This window comes from Ovis aries, chromosome 19 (assembly GCF_016772045.2).
Source record: "Ovis aries strain OAR_USU_Benz2616 breed Rambouillet chromosome 19, ARS-UI_Ramb_v3.0, whole genome shotgun sequence".
NCBI classification, from domain to species: Eukaryota; Metazoa; Chordata; class Mammalia; order Artiodactyla; family Bovidae; genus Ovis; species Ovis aries.
The window spans coordinates 20,609,400-20,624,426 of record NC_056072.1 but is presented as its reverse complement, the minus strand read 5'-3'; positions in this window follow the sequence as shown (position 1 = coordinate 20,624,426).

Genomic DNA, 15,027 nt, shown 5'->3' with positions numbered 1-15,027 from the left:
CCTTCAAGCTAAGTGGCTAAAACATGCAGCAATTGGTTAGCCTGCTGAGAATTCTGCAGTTTGGACAGAGCTCAGAGAGAACAGGGCTTCCCTGGTGGCTGATGGTAGACTCTCCCTGCAGTGCGGGAGACTTGGGTTTGATCCCTAGGTTGGGACGATCCCCTGGAGAAGGAACTGGCAACCCACTCCAGGATTCTTGCCTGGAGAATTCCATGGACAGAGGAGCCTGGTGGGCTACAGTCCATAGGGTCACAGAGTCAGACACGACTGAGCAACCAAAAGTTTTACTTTTTTCAGAGGGAACAACTGATTTCTACTCAGATGGGCTGACTTGAGTTGCTAAGAAGCATCTCTCCATGTTGTTTCAGGCCTTCTATGCATCATCTCTGTGGTTCCCTCAGTCTGGTGTTTCAGATCTGTAAGGGTGAGTGTTCTAGAGAGAAGCTAGAAGCTGCAAGGCCCTTCACGGTCCAGCCTTGGATCTTACTCTGCATCTCTTCTGCTGAATCCAAGCAGGACACTAATTAAAGGCGTTTAAGAATGGATTTTTTGAAAAGATTATAACTGTACAATATTGAGAAGTACAGAACAAAATACAACTATCAGGGGACAATTGCTCTACAATATTGTGTTAGCCTGTACCACACATCAACATGAATCAGCCACAAGTGTACATATGCCCCCTCCCTCCCGACTCTCCCTCTGTCCCACCACAGGGGTGAGAATGGATTTTAATCCACAGTAACTATTGCAGTAGAGCAGAGTCCAATGAGAACTGAACTCAACTTCAATTCATACAGAGGTGACTGAACACTTTTTAAAGGGAGAGTAAGGGAATAATGAGGGGAATGAGCAGGGTCTCAGTAGTCAGGGAAGTGGAAAATTATATAAAACAGAAAATGGTGGTTGGCCCATGTGACATGCATCTGGGTTTGCTAACTAAAGCTTGTGGAAGTTAGGCTGCTGCTCTCTCCTCATAGAGGCAGCGATTCAGAGTTCCTGTCTTCAGCTGATGACTTGGAACAATTTTTTTTGTTTTTTCATTTTTGCATTCTTGAGTTTTCTTAAGCAAGAACTTTAAGGAAGCTGAGGGTCATCTTAGGATGCGGCCGGGAGCTGCTTTCCGTGCAAGCCTTTGTAGGTCAGGATTGAAGCTTGAGTTGAAAAGGGGCTCAGAAGAGCCTTCCCTGAGAGTGATGGAGAGCAACCTTCTCATTAGAGAGGGCCAGTTTTTAGAAGAGAAGCACAGAAGGGTGTGACTACCAGGGGTGCAGATTCCTGGGTGGGGCGGGACATATACAAGTTTGCCACAGGAGTTAAAGCAGGGTTTCCAGATTCAAAACTGGCTCAGGTCTTTTAGGTCACATGACCTTAGACGAATTACTTCCTGCTGAAGCTTGGTTTCTGTGCTAGCAAGACGAGCGATAACAGTCCTAGTCATGTCATAGAAAGTTATGCGGATTCAATGCGATAGACAATGCTTGGTACGCAGCAAGGAACGTGCTCAAAGTTCATTCTTATTGTTGTCAGTATTAGGATAGCAGTGATGTAATTTATATGATAATATGAATTCTTAGGGGAAAAAGGTTTTCTTTGTCACAGAAGACCACTGAAAATTGCCAGTATCCTTGTCTTCTCTGAATAGAATCCAGGCTCCAGTAGCTATACATGTAACCTCCATTTCTTTCCTCTACTGCTTCCCATACAGGAGAATATTCAAAGGGGTGTTTCTGCCATAGGGTCAACTAGAGTGAGGTCATCCTGTGTGCTCAGAACTCAGGTTAGATCACAGATGGACACCTTCCTGGCTGAATGTCTGAACAGAAAAATGATTATTTCAAGTGAATGTGAAATTCACACCTGTGCACGCTGCACAGACTTGCAGCATGCATGTACAGATTGTTTTCTGCTCTTCTCAGAGACTGGTACTGTGCTCTGGGGATTTCATATGTAGAATCCACTATTTAGAACAGGACAATTGTTGTGTATCCTACATCGATCATGGTCAGCTACTTCATAGCTGGTCAGTGACTTCGCAGTGAGAGAGTTCCGTGTGGGCTGTACCATTGTTAGCACATACTTGATGTTGCGAACAATCAGATCTTAAGAGGTTCACTGATCAGAACTCAGCAATGTTCTGGCTTTAAACAAGTGTTCCTTGATTGCACAAGCTCTGACGACCTAGCAACTCACCGAAAATGACTGTAGATGGAAAATTTTTAAGCAATGTATATAAATTTAAATGTGAAGTACTCATCTATGGTCAGTAACATAATATACATTCCCTGCAAAATCACCTCTGTGGAAGAAAGCTCAATTAACAATCAAGGTAAGGAAAAAGAGAATTTCATTTGGACCCAGCTGAGGATTATGACCCAGGAAACAGATTCTCAGAAAGATCTGAGAACTGTTTCACCCGTTTACAAGTCAAAGATAAAGTTGCATAGATTTTCGAGACAAATGACTATACTTCAAAAGGATATACCGGTATTTTACATCAAGTCTACCAGGGATACATGGAATCCAGGTGGTTTTTTGTTGTTTAGTCATTAAATTGTGTCTGACTCTTTTGCGAGCCCGTAGACTGTAGCCTGCCAGGTTCCTCTGTCCTTGGGATTCTCCAGGCAAGAACACTGAAGTGGGTTGCCATTTCCTTCTCCAGGGGATCTTCCCGACCCAGGGACTGAACCCAAGTCTTCTGCATCTCCTACACTGGCTGGCAGATTGTTTACTGCTAAACCATCTGGGAAGCCCTATAATCCAGGTAAGTAGGGACAGAGTGAGTAGCAAGTCACCATGACCCCCTGCAGAGTTGAGAAGAATGCTGTTCTTTTAAGAAGTTACATTGCTTGCATCAGAAGAAAGGAAAAGACAGTATCTTTCCGGTCCACCAGGCAGTTCCATTACTGAGGAGGTCTGGTTAGTGTGGGTGCTCATTAGGGCCACAGAGAGGCGGCCCAGATGGACACACAGAATTTTACGTTTCAATTTCCTTGTCCCACCTTAAAATTTTATTTCACCACCTCCAAGCAAGGAAGGATATGTCAACAGCAGAAAAGACAAGCACCTTTATGTCAAAGATAGGTGACTTTTGTAAAACTGACTTCTGTCATGGATGGCTTTCACCTAGAACGTTGCTGATGTTGGGTCATTTTTGAAAATGAGGATTTAGGAAATGCTACATTCTTTTTAAAAAATTAATTTTTTTTTTACATTGGAGGATAATTGCTTTACAGTTGTTGTGCTGTGTTCTGTTGGTTCCCCACATGACAAAGTGAATCGTATATATTCATTCTGAGTCTCCCGCTCACCTCCCACCCCACAACTAAGTTTCACATCACATTGGTCAGAATGACATCATCAAAAAAATCTACAAACAAATCCTGGAGAGGATGTGGAGAAAAGGAAACCCTCCTTCACTGATTGGTAAGGAATGCCACTTTTAATATCAGATAAACTATGGAGAAATATTTCTTATATTTTCATTCTCTCACCTTCTAAATGCCCATTTTGTAAAGCATTTCAGTATTTCACATTTGCCCAAGAACATGTAAAATTTAAACAAACTGAGCTCCTAAAATATTCTAAAAAATGGTTGATCATAATATTTGTGTTGACTTTACGTACTTTTTCTTTTATAGAAAATATAAACTCAGTTTGGCATTAATACCAATTATCTTTATTTAAGGCCACATTTTCCCCACAGCTGAGGTGCAGAAGGCGGATCAAAGTTATAAATGAAGTGCCTAACTCCCAGAGGCACCCTGAGTTATAATAGACTTTGAAATGAGAAATCTATGAATAATTCAAAGGTGTGGGTTCTCTAGTCAGGGGAGTATTTCCCTTAGCACGACACAATAAAAAATTTAGTTTGCTTTATCTTGAAGATAGGTAGACTAATGGACTGGAACCAAATGTGGACCTCTGGATTTGTTCTGAGGCTTTTATCAGTTCAAATGGAGAAAGATGAAGAGGCCGCGCTTCATATTTTTGATAAATCACACAAGTTTGGTTGGTAATATACAATGCTATGATTATTTTCTGTTTAAAATTAGGAAATAAGCTGGTAGCTGTAAATACAGATGCAAGGTTTCCTCATACCCAAACTAAATGATTGCTAGTTTACAGCTCTGGGGGGGAGTCTGAATAATTGTTAATAGTTAAGAGTGTATGGCCTTTGTCATACATGATGATGCATTTTCCACAGGCTATCATTCTTTCTTTGCGTATTTTTCATACAATTGCTTATTTGGATTGGTTCCAGGGATATGTCGGCTGATTACCACGTGAGAAAATATGGGCTTGACTTGTGACATAAGTGTCAGAGTCCTTCCCTTAAGGCATAGGTTGGAAGTAGATTCCCATTTGGTGGAGCAAGTCATGCTCTGGGACAGATTCCTCTAACTTGCCAGAAATGTAAGCATTTTATTTGTTTAGAGCTGTATAGCTGCACCAAGATCACAAGGCCCTTGAGACACTTGGAAGCACAGCTTTGCAAGGGGATGACTGTGCTGATCATTTTTGGACCTAGGTGCTGATTTCAGCTTTTTTTTTTTTTTTAAGTTTTGCACAACACAAGTAAAATCCCAATTTACAGGCCTGAGACATCACCAAAAAAGACGTCTTATGGTAAAAAAAATAACAAAATAATGGTTCCATTCATGTGATTGCTGGCAGTGAACTCTTCTTGGACTATCCCTTCAACTATTTCTGGGAGACCCTAACGAGGTAAGTGTTTCATTTCTGATCACACACTGAGCTGTTGGCAGAGGACTTAGCTATGTCTGCTCTTCCTCTTTGGGTCTAGTTCCTGCATAGCTGATCTTTTGCCCAAGATGTGTACAGACATTATGACATTCATTCGTTAAAAAAACTTTTATTGGAGTAGAGTTGATTTACTTTGTTGTGTTGATTTCTGCTATTCAGAACAGTGACTCAGTTACACATATATTCTTTTCCATTATGGTTTATCATGGGATATTGAATATAGTTCCCTGTGCTATACAGTTGCTGCTACTGCTAAGTCACTTCAGTCGTGTCTGACTCTGTGCGATCCCATAGACGGCAGCCCACCAGGCTCCCCCATCCCTGGGATTCTCCAGGCAAGAACACTGGAGTGGGTTGCCATTTCCTTCTCCAGTGCATGAAAGTGAAACGTGAAAGTGAAGTCACTCAGTTGTGTCCAACCCTCAGCAACCCCATGGACTGCAGCCTTCCAGGCTCCTCCGTCCATGGGATTTTCCAGGCAAGAGTACTGGAGTGGGGTGCCATTGCCTTCTCTGGTGCTATACAGTAGGACCTTGTTTATCTACTGTGAAAACATATATGGTTGTATCTGCTAATCCCAATACTTCCCTCCCCTTGGCAACTACAAGGCTGTTCTCTATATGACTTTGTTTCACAGACCCACTGGTGTCATATTTTAGATTTCACAGGTAAGTCACATCATATGGCATTTAAGATACTCATTCTTGAGTTGTCTATTAGTTCTGACAGCAGCAAATAACACGTCTGAGTGTATTTAACTTCACAACAAATGTTGATCTTTCACAGGTTTAGTTTGTGCTCTGTGCTTTCCTTGGCAGCTTTCCTCTACATGGTGACTCAGGGATCTGGGAATTTTCCACAGAGGGACACGGGAAACAAATGGCCCCAAAAGTTACCGCAAGGAAAGGGTGAAGCTGTACGGGCAGGCGTTTCCCTCATTCCTTTACCCAGAACCCAGTTCCATTTGCTCCAACCTAACTGCAAGAGAGGCTGTAGAAACTCAGTCTTTCTGTGCGTCCTGGAGGAGAAAAAGGAAACATGATTAAGTAGATATGTAACACACGGAACCAGAGCATTAGTTCCCATGCCTTGGCTATTGTAAATACTGCTGCAACGACCTTGGGGTGCAGGTATCTTCTGGACGGATGGTTTTCTCCGACATACCCCTACCCAGGAGTGGGATGGCTGGATCTCATGGTAGCTCTATTTTTGTTTTTAAAGGAACTTCCCTGTAGCTCAGTCAGTAAAGAATCTGCCTGCAGTGCAGAAGACCTGGGATCGATCCCTGGGTCAGGAAGATCCCCTGGAGAAGGAAATGGCAACCCACTCCAGTATCCTTGCCTGGAAGATCTCATGAGAGGAGCCTGGTGGGCTGCAGTCCATGGGGTCCTAAAGAGTCATGCACAACTGAGCAGCTAACACTTAACTTACACTTACTTCCATACCATTCTCCATAGTGCATGTTACCAATGGACATTCCCACTAACAGTGTGGTTTTCTTTTCTTCAGGCCTTTGCAGCATTTATTGTATATAGACTCTTTAATGACTGGTGCTTCAGCCTATCTCATCGTTTTGATTTGCATTTCTCCAATCATTACGGATGATGAACATCTTTTCATGGCTTTTTAAAATTTTTTATGAAGTGTGTGAGGATAATTTAGCTTGAAATTGGCTTCATGAGACTGGCCTTGGGTTGAATTACCTCCCACAGGGCATTTCTTGAGGGCAGGGGTCATTTACAGCCCCACTGGCCTTGAGACACTGGAGTGCCCGTTTGAAAGCACATTTTCAGGTTGTGGTTGCATGACGCATCCACAAGGCGGCAGCACTTCCTCATGCCCCATTCTGGTAACTTGGGCAACTAGAGCCTTAGAGAAAGTCCTATTTGCCATTGTAAATTCCAGTGGAAAGTGCCTGAACAAACAGCCAAGAGAGCTTGTATCTCATTACCTCTCCCACTGTTTGTTGCCTGCCGCTCTCAGACAAATCCCAAGCCCTGCATTAGTGCTGTGCTGAGGGTACTGGGGCGGCCCTAAGGACGGAGGCTGGGAGTGGCCACCTCACCACAGGGAGGCTTGGAGGCCAGGTGAGTTTGCTCCACCATCCTTTGGAGGTGTTGGGCTTGGCTTAGTTGCGGGAGTGCCACCCTGGATGTGGGGCCCCATCTGAGGGGCCCAGGCACTACAGGTCTAAGGGCGGGGCGGGGGCTGCTCAGGTCAGCGTACATCGTCCCCGGCTCCCTCAGCCCCAGGACAGCCCAGCCTTGGGACGGAGTCTGCTCAGGATCCAGGTATGTGACCCCACTCTGGGTCATCTTTCTTTTCGCTTTATCCCTTTCTCTCTCTCTCCTCACTCTCTTACTGTCTTCCTCGTCTCTCCTCTCTTTCTCCCTCCCTCAATCTCTCTCCATTCCCTTCCTGCCTCTTGCTCTTTCTCTTTCTGCCTTCGTATCTCACCTTCCCTTCCTTCCTCTTTATCTCTATTTCTCTCTCCTCTCCCTTCCCTTCCTTCCTCTCTCCATTCCTCCCTGTCTTTCTCTTTCTGTCTCTCCCTTCCCTCAGTCTCTTTCTCTCCCTTTACTCCTCCATCTTCACTTCCTTTCTCTCCATTCCTCTTTTTCTCGCTCTAGCTTCTTTCAGTGTCTCCCCCTCTTCCTTCCATCCTCCCTTCCTCTGTCTCTTTCTCCTCTCTCTCTTCCATTTTCTCTTTTCTCCTGTTTCAGCCTTTGTATTCTCTCTCGCTTCTATTTTCCTTTATTCCTTCCATACTTTCACTCTCTCTGTACTTCTCTCATTTTTAAAATCTCTTTTCCTTCCTTCCTTCCTATGTCTCTTTCCCCACCTGTCTTTTCCTTCTCTTTCTCATCGCTCTCTTCCTTTCTTCATTTCTGTTTTCCTATCTGATTTCCCTTCTTTTTCTTTCTCCTCTCTCCAGCCCTCTCCTCTTTATCTCTGGCACGCTTCTCTTTCCTTTCTCCCTTCTTTCTCTCCTCACTTCCTTCCTTGCCTCTTTCACCCTTCCTTCCTCTCTTTCTCTCTCTCCCTTCCTTCCTTCTCTCTTTCCCTCTCTCTCCCTTCCTTCGCCTCCTCTCATTCTCTGCTTCTCTTTCCCCTGCTTCCCCCCGTCCTTCCTTCCTCTCTCTGATCCCTCCTTCCTTTCCCTGTCTCTTCTGCTCCTCTCTCTTGCCCTTCCTACCTTCCTTTTTGTCTTTCCTACCTGTGTCTTCTTTCTCCCCCTGGCCTTTTTCCTTCTTTTGTTCTCTCTTCTTTCTCTTCATCTCTCTCCTCTCTTCTCCCCTCATTTCTTCTCTCCTTTCATGGTATCTCTCTTTCTTTCTCACTACCTGTTCTCTCCCTTCCTCCCTCCCCCCCTTTCTGTTCTTTCCCTTCCTTTTCTCATCTCCTGTTCTCTTTTCTTTCTCCTCCTTCCTCTTTATCTCTGTCCCTTAATCTCTTTTCCTTTCCTCTCTCCTCTGCCGATTCCTCTCTCTTCCTTCGTCTCTCACTCAACCCCTCTCCCTTCCTTCTGCCTCTTTTTCTCCTCTATCTTCCATCCATCCCTTCTTCCCCTTCCTCTCATTTTCTTTCTCTCCTCTCTTTTCTCTCTCTCCCTGCCCTCAGTCTTTCTCTTTTTATTCCTCCATCCTTCCTTCCTATGTCTTTCTCTCCTGTCTCCTCCCTTGATCACTTTTTCCCTCTGTGTATTTTGCTCTTCATGCCACCCTTCCTTCCTCTCTTTCCTGTCTCCCCTCTTCCTCCCTTCCTTACCATCACTCTTTGTCCCCCTCTCCTCTCATTTTCTCTTCTCTCCTTCTCTCTCAGCCTTTCTCTTCCCTGTCTCTCCTTTCCTTTTTTCCATCCTTCAGTCCTTGTTTCTCTCATTCTTTATCTCTTTCTCCCTTCTTTCCTTCCTCTTTCCCCACCTTTTTCTTTTTCTCATCCATCTCTCCCTCCCTTCTCCACTTCTCCCTATTGTCTCTTCTTTCTCCCATGCTTTTCTCTCTCCCTCACCCTTCCTGTGGTCTTTGTCTTTCTCTCCCCTCCTTTCTCTTCTCTCCTGCTCTCTCCCTTTTCTCTCCCGCCCCCCCCCCACCCCCGCCGTCTCTCCCCCCGCCTTCTCTTCTCCTTCTGTCACCCTTCTCTCCAACTCTTCCTCTCTACTCCTTCTCTCCCCTCGCTGTCTCTCTTTCCCTTGCTGCTTCTCTTTCCTCTCTCCCTTCCCTCCTTTCTTCACACCCTCCTCTGCTTCCGCTCTTTGTCTTTTCTCTCTCTCCTCTCTCCCTTTCTTCTTACTCTCTCTCCTCTCTCCCTCCCTTTCTCTCACCCCGCCTGTCTCTTCTTCCCTCTCTCATCACTCTCCTCTCTTGCCCCTTCTGCCTTCCTTTGTAGCTCTTTCCTCTCCTTCCTTCCTCCCTCCATTTCTCCTTCTCCTTTTCCATCTCCCCCTCTTTTTCTTTCCTTCTGCCTTCAGTTTCTCTTCCTGTCTTCTCTTCCTTTCTCTCTGCCCCCTCCCTTCCTTCCTTTGTGTCTCTCTCTCCTTTTCTCTTTTTTCTTCCCTCTCTCCCTCCCGTCCTTCCTCTTTTTCATTTTTCATTTCTTCCACCCTTTCACAGCATATTTCTCTTTCTCTCTCTCCCTTCCTTCCCCTCTTTTCTATTCTTTCTCCTCTTCCATTTTATTTCTCTCTTCCTTGTCTTTCTCTTCCTTCTTTCCTTTCCCTCTCCCTTCTTTTCCTTTCTCATCTCTCCCTGTTTCTCTCTCCTCTTTCGCCTCCCTCTCTGTCCCTTAATCGCTCCCCCTCCCCCTCTTTATTTTTCCCTTCCTCCTCCTTTTGTTTCCACTCTCTTCTTGCTCTCTCCTTCTTTCTCCATGTCCTTCCTTCTCACATCTTTCTCTGTCTGACTCACTCTTTATATTTCTCTTCTGTCTTTTCCCTTATTTTCCTTCCTCTCTCTTCCTCTTTTCAATCCTTTCTCTCTTCTTCCTTCCCTTTTTGCCTTTTCTCCCCTTTCTCCCAGTTGCTCTCTTCCTTCCTCTTTCTCTCCTGCCCTTCCTACCTACCTACCTTTCTCTCTCCCTCAATCTCTCTCCCTCACTCTCTCTGTTCCTTCACATGCAGCTTCTTAATATTAATCTGCAAACATAGAAGGAAAAGGCAGTTGGGAGAGGGAGTCTGCTCATAGCACGTCACTGTCACCAAAAGGGCTCTGAAACATGGGTTTTACCTTTTCCATCTTCTTCAGAAGAGTGTGGTGGTGTTGCAGCCACGGTGCAGCTGCTCAGCTATAGAGACTTTCATCTGTTTTCATTCAATACTGTCAAACACCATTAATATGGATTATTAATATGGATTAGCAGATACCATCATAATAGCAGTAAAATTTTAAATGTAAATGATATAAAAACTAGACTGATCAATAATAAAACTGGGAACTCTCAGAATGAGTATTTTTAAAAGTAGTAAGGCAGTATAGCATTAAAAGAAAAAGATTTCACTCAGTACCAGTAAATCAACACATGTGCAACGGTGGCTTAAAATGGTAAGATATCATGCTTCTTTCTGCCTATGATGATTGACTTTTTTAAAGTCTGTAGGTGTGACTTCCCTGGAGGTCCAGTGGTTAAAACTCCACATTTCCACTGCGTGGTGTGCAGGTTCAATTCCTGGTCTGCGAGCTAACGTTCTGCATGCCACAAACTGTGGCCAAATGAGTAAGTCTGAATATAGGTATTTGTTGGTATCGGTTCCAGTTCTTGATGATACTGAGGCCATAATTTCTGGAGTATTCTTGTCCTTTTATATTTTTCACCTGTGGTTACAGAGACCACATGATGTGGGCTACTACAACAGATTAAATGTAGAAACAGATATGAATTATGAGAATTAGTAAAATACAAAATCATGGCATTTATATATATATTTTTTGCTTTGGAAAAACATTCTAATACATTATTTCTGTTCATAACTAATGACTGTATTATTACTTTTAATATGTTAAAAATAATAATTTAAGGTGTTTCAGATTTAACTTCCAAAATAGTACATATTTAAGCCACAAAAGGAAAAGGCTTCTGGGGGAATTCTCAAGAATTACTGAAAGTAGTTGAGGATTTTCGAGACCAACCCTCTTTAGGAAAACCTGCTTTATAAAAATAAGGCTATTGATTCATTGTTTATCATACATGATCTTCTCAGTTTATCATTTGGCTATTATATATTGTGCTTTTAGTTAAGGGAATTTTAAACTTTTTATGGAGTTGTCAGTTTAGCCCCTATATATCTTGTGGGGTTTTTTTTTGGTTAAACATATCTCACATTTCTATTTTTTAGTACTTAGATATATTATGTTCTATAGTATATGGATTTAACTTTTGTCCACAAAGCCAGCTGTCTCAACATCATATATTGAATGTCATCTTCTTATACTCTTTTCATTTGATAAATTCCAATGAATGATCAGGATTGTAAATAACCTCTGATTTTTCCCTCTAGCATTTGGATATTTCTATGCTAGAACCAGACAGACAGCTCTCATGACCATAGCTGTAAAATATGATTTTCACACCCACCTTTTTCGAAAAGAGCTCTTTCTTCAATGTCCTTTCCCACAATTGTACAGATTATGCTCAGCTACTTATTTTTCCAGATAAAATTTAGAGTAACTCTTAAGTTACGAAAGATATACAGTAATACTTTGATGAGAACTGCACTGGAAAGAAAGAATTAACTTCTTTATACTTCTGAGTAGTCTAGTAATCCTAGCCATTAGTTCATCTTCTTATATGTATTCAGTGAGTATATTCTTATAGATGTTGCAGTTTTGCTACATTTTTAGGATTTTACTGTGTTCTTTTTAACTTTCCAAAAACATATGGTCAGACATTTAGAATTCTCCATTACTGCAATGCCACAACCAATCTGTTCAAGTGTCCCCACCATCATTCTCAGTTTTAGGGATCTATATGCCTATCTGTCCACACTTAACATAATGTTAATCTTTCATTATCATCATTGTCATTTTCATTATTATTCATCTTTCTGTACTTTTCCTGTAATGCATTAGAAACTCTGAGAGTGAATAATATTCATCTTTCTAACATAAATTTTCAGAAAATATTTCTAAAATGTACCACTATGCCCTGTTTTCCCAAGTTATCTTTCTTTCTGGGATCTACCTTCTTTTTTTCCTAGGTTCCCAACAGATTTTTGAGGCAGTTCTTTTCCTTTTTGATTCATAGAGGTTCTTAAGATCGGATTGCTCCAAACAGAACTGAGCAGCTTAGTGAATGCAATGGATAATGTGAACATCATGTACTTTCCTGGAGTGAAGGGGAAACAGATATAGAAAAACTTGTACAGAATTTCAACACTCTTGGTGGTCACGCATCGTGCAAAACTGTCTGGCCTATATACTTCTGGGCTAATCCAGCGCTTTCAGAAAATAAATTTAGATCCTTTAGCAAAAACTTCAGATGTAATTCTAGCTTTATATAAGATGCCCTGAAAGAAATGGTTTACTTAATTTATAAATTTAGCTTTCTTGCTTATGGGACAAAGAAAGCATATATAATGTTCATAGCAAGCAGCACGGGCTCTTTCATTTAGCTATTTAATTCAATTAACATCTAATGGTAAAACAACAGCCTAAAATGGAGTCAAAGTTTTATACTCAAAGCCCCACATCACCAAGTGGGGCTTGACTTAATTATAGTTTCAGCTCTCTCAGAAAGAGAATCTTCAACCAGTCGATCAAGGGTCTTCCATATCAGAGAGGCCTTCCATCCCATAAAGAAAGTTTGCAATCACCAACTGCTTCGTTTTGCCTAGTATATCTCCTTGTTCCTGCTCCCTGTTGTCTATAGTTCCTTCATTTCCTCAGAGCTTCTATCTGCCAGATTGGATGCTGCTCAATTTATGAATCATTTAATAAAGCCAAGAGGTCTTTACATTTTACATAGTCGACTTTTGTTGTTGTTAAAAGTTTAAAGGTGCCAATGGGATCCAAAGGCCACTGACTTCGGACAGCTTTGGCAAGGCAACAACTAGAAACACAGGTATTGGTACCCACAAAATCTTTTTGTTTTCTTTTTCATGGTTTCCAAGAAACTAGGTTAAGTTCCTCTCAAATCCAAGTTCTGCCCTTTTTGCACTGGGCTGCTAATCTAAATGGCCTTCCAGTCTGGGTTAATGGGACTGCTGGGAGGCCCTAACCAAGCATTAGTCCTCAGCCCTGGCTTAGTCCATGCTCCCAGGGCAGAGCCTGATGGGTCATGTTGAGCTGGCAGATGGTTACGTCTGGAACTTGAATCTTCAAGCCTTGGTTAGTCTGCATTTGTGGGGGTCTGCTGGTTGGTTCGGTGTGTAGTTCCACTTTGGAAATGTCTGGTGGTATGCACCTACCTTTGCTTGGCCAATCTGCAGTAACACCTCTTATGACTGGACATCAGCAGTAATCAGTTTCCTTAGTTACTGACGTTTTCTGCGAATGTGCACATGAGATAAAGGGATAACAGTTCTATCATAACAGGCCTCTGCGAAGCCAAAGCTGCACAACAACTGACAGGCACGGATTGAGTTCATACAAAATGTTAAAGTGCTTACCTAACTGTAAGATTCCTGAGCTAGGATAAGTTGGTCTCGGAATGGGATAGGTTGACAAGAGGTCACCTGCCAACCTGAATTTGGGTCATTTGTAGAGATGCAGATGAACCTAAAGCGTATCATACAGAGTGAAGTCAGTCAGAGAAAAACATCGTATGCTAATGCATATATGTGAAATCTAGAAAACCGTATAGATAATCTTATTTGCAAAACAGAAATAAGGACACTGATGTAGAGAACAAACATATAGATGTCAAGGGGGCATGGGGGCAGGAAGGAAGATTTGGAAGATTGGGATTGATGTATATACACTACGATACTATGGATAAAACATAACTAATGACACACTAAAGCACAGGGACCTTAACGCTCTGCGGACCCTAACGGGGAGGAAGCCCCAAAGGGCGGGGATGCAGGTATACATACAGTGGAGTCATTTTGCTGTACTGTAGAAACTAACACTGCTCCAATAAAAAATTTTTTAACAAATGGGGGTGAAAGGAAACAACTGTGTATGTAAAAGTAGGCGAGGAAATTAAAATAAGTGTTTGCAGAATGAAGGAAAAAATGCAGGACAAAATCTGAATGGATATAAAAGTACTGTAGAAGATTTGTGCAAAAGGCATCCTGGGCAAGGAATTTCATGTGGGGTCAAGCTGGCTAAGACTGGAATCGATTTTTTAAAAAATGAGTTATAATATCAAAAGCATGTTGATATAAAATTAAAATTTGATTGTCTGATAAAAAGTTTTCTCTGACTTCTGACCTGATTTTGAAAACACATTGTAAAAATTTCCTTAACGCTATGGAATCTGCCTGGACAGCAGAGATTTTGTTATCTGACCCAGATTTACTGCGCTTTGTGTTGTCTTTATCAAGTCTTGGATAGCCTAAGAAAACTGGGTCTCCTCAATATTAAAAAAGGCAAGTTTAACTCACAACTGTATAGGCAAGTGTGTTTGCCTTTGTCTTCTATTGTCACTTTGGTTAAATAGATAAAGAAGTATTATTTCATAATGACCTGTAATCCTATTTAACCAAATAATCAAACCTTGTGACACTTTCCAAAATTTTAAACATGAGATTAGGTATGATAATACAAAACGCTAGTTTATAAAAGAACAGTTGTATCGAAATTTTGTTTCTTAAAGATGGAATAAGTTAAAGTTACCTGTTCCGATGGCTTCAATTTTTCACTAGTATTTGTGAGAAACCAAATTCTAAATTTTTTATCCCAAACTAATTTTAAGATTACCCCTGGAAAATCTCAAATGATTTGTCTCTGGTAAAATATTAGAAATAATTAAGTTTATTATATGTTAAATTACATGAGAAGTATTATCAAAATGATGCTATACATCTTATGTGCAGATGTATATTATGAATATGATTTAGGAATTGTGTAAGACCCCTAGAAATCTGGCATTTTCTGATATCCTATTTTAAAATGTTACACTGAATATAATATATAATGCTATAATGAACTCTCAGTCATATCTTTAACCAGGAGCATTTTAAGTCTTTTGTTATTAATATGCCGTTACTGTGTTACTTGGGCTTTCACAAGGGTGAAATTCATGGAAAGGACACTCCTGGCTACTCTTGACCACTGAGAGCACTGCCATATTACAAGGCATTAAACCTCAGGGGCACACTGG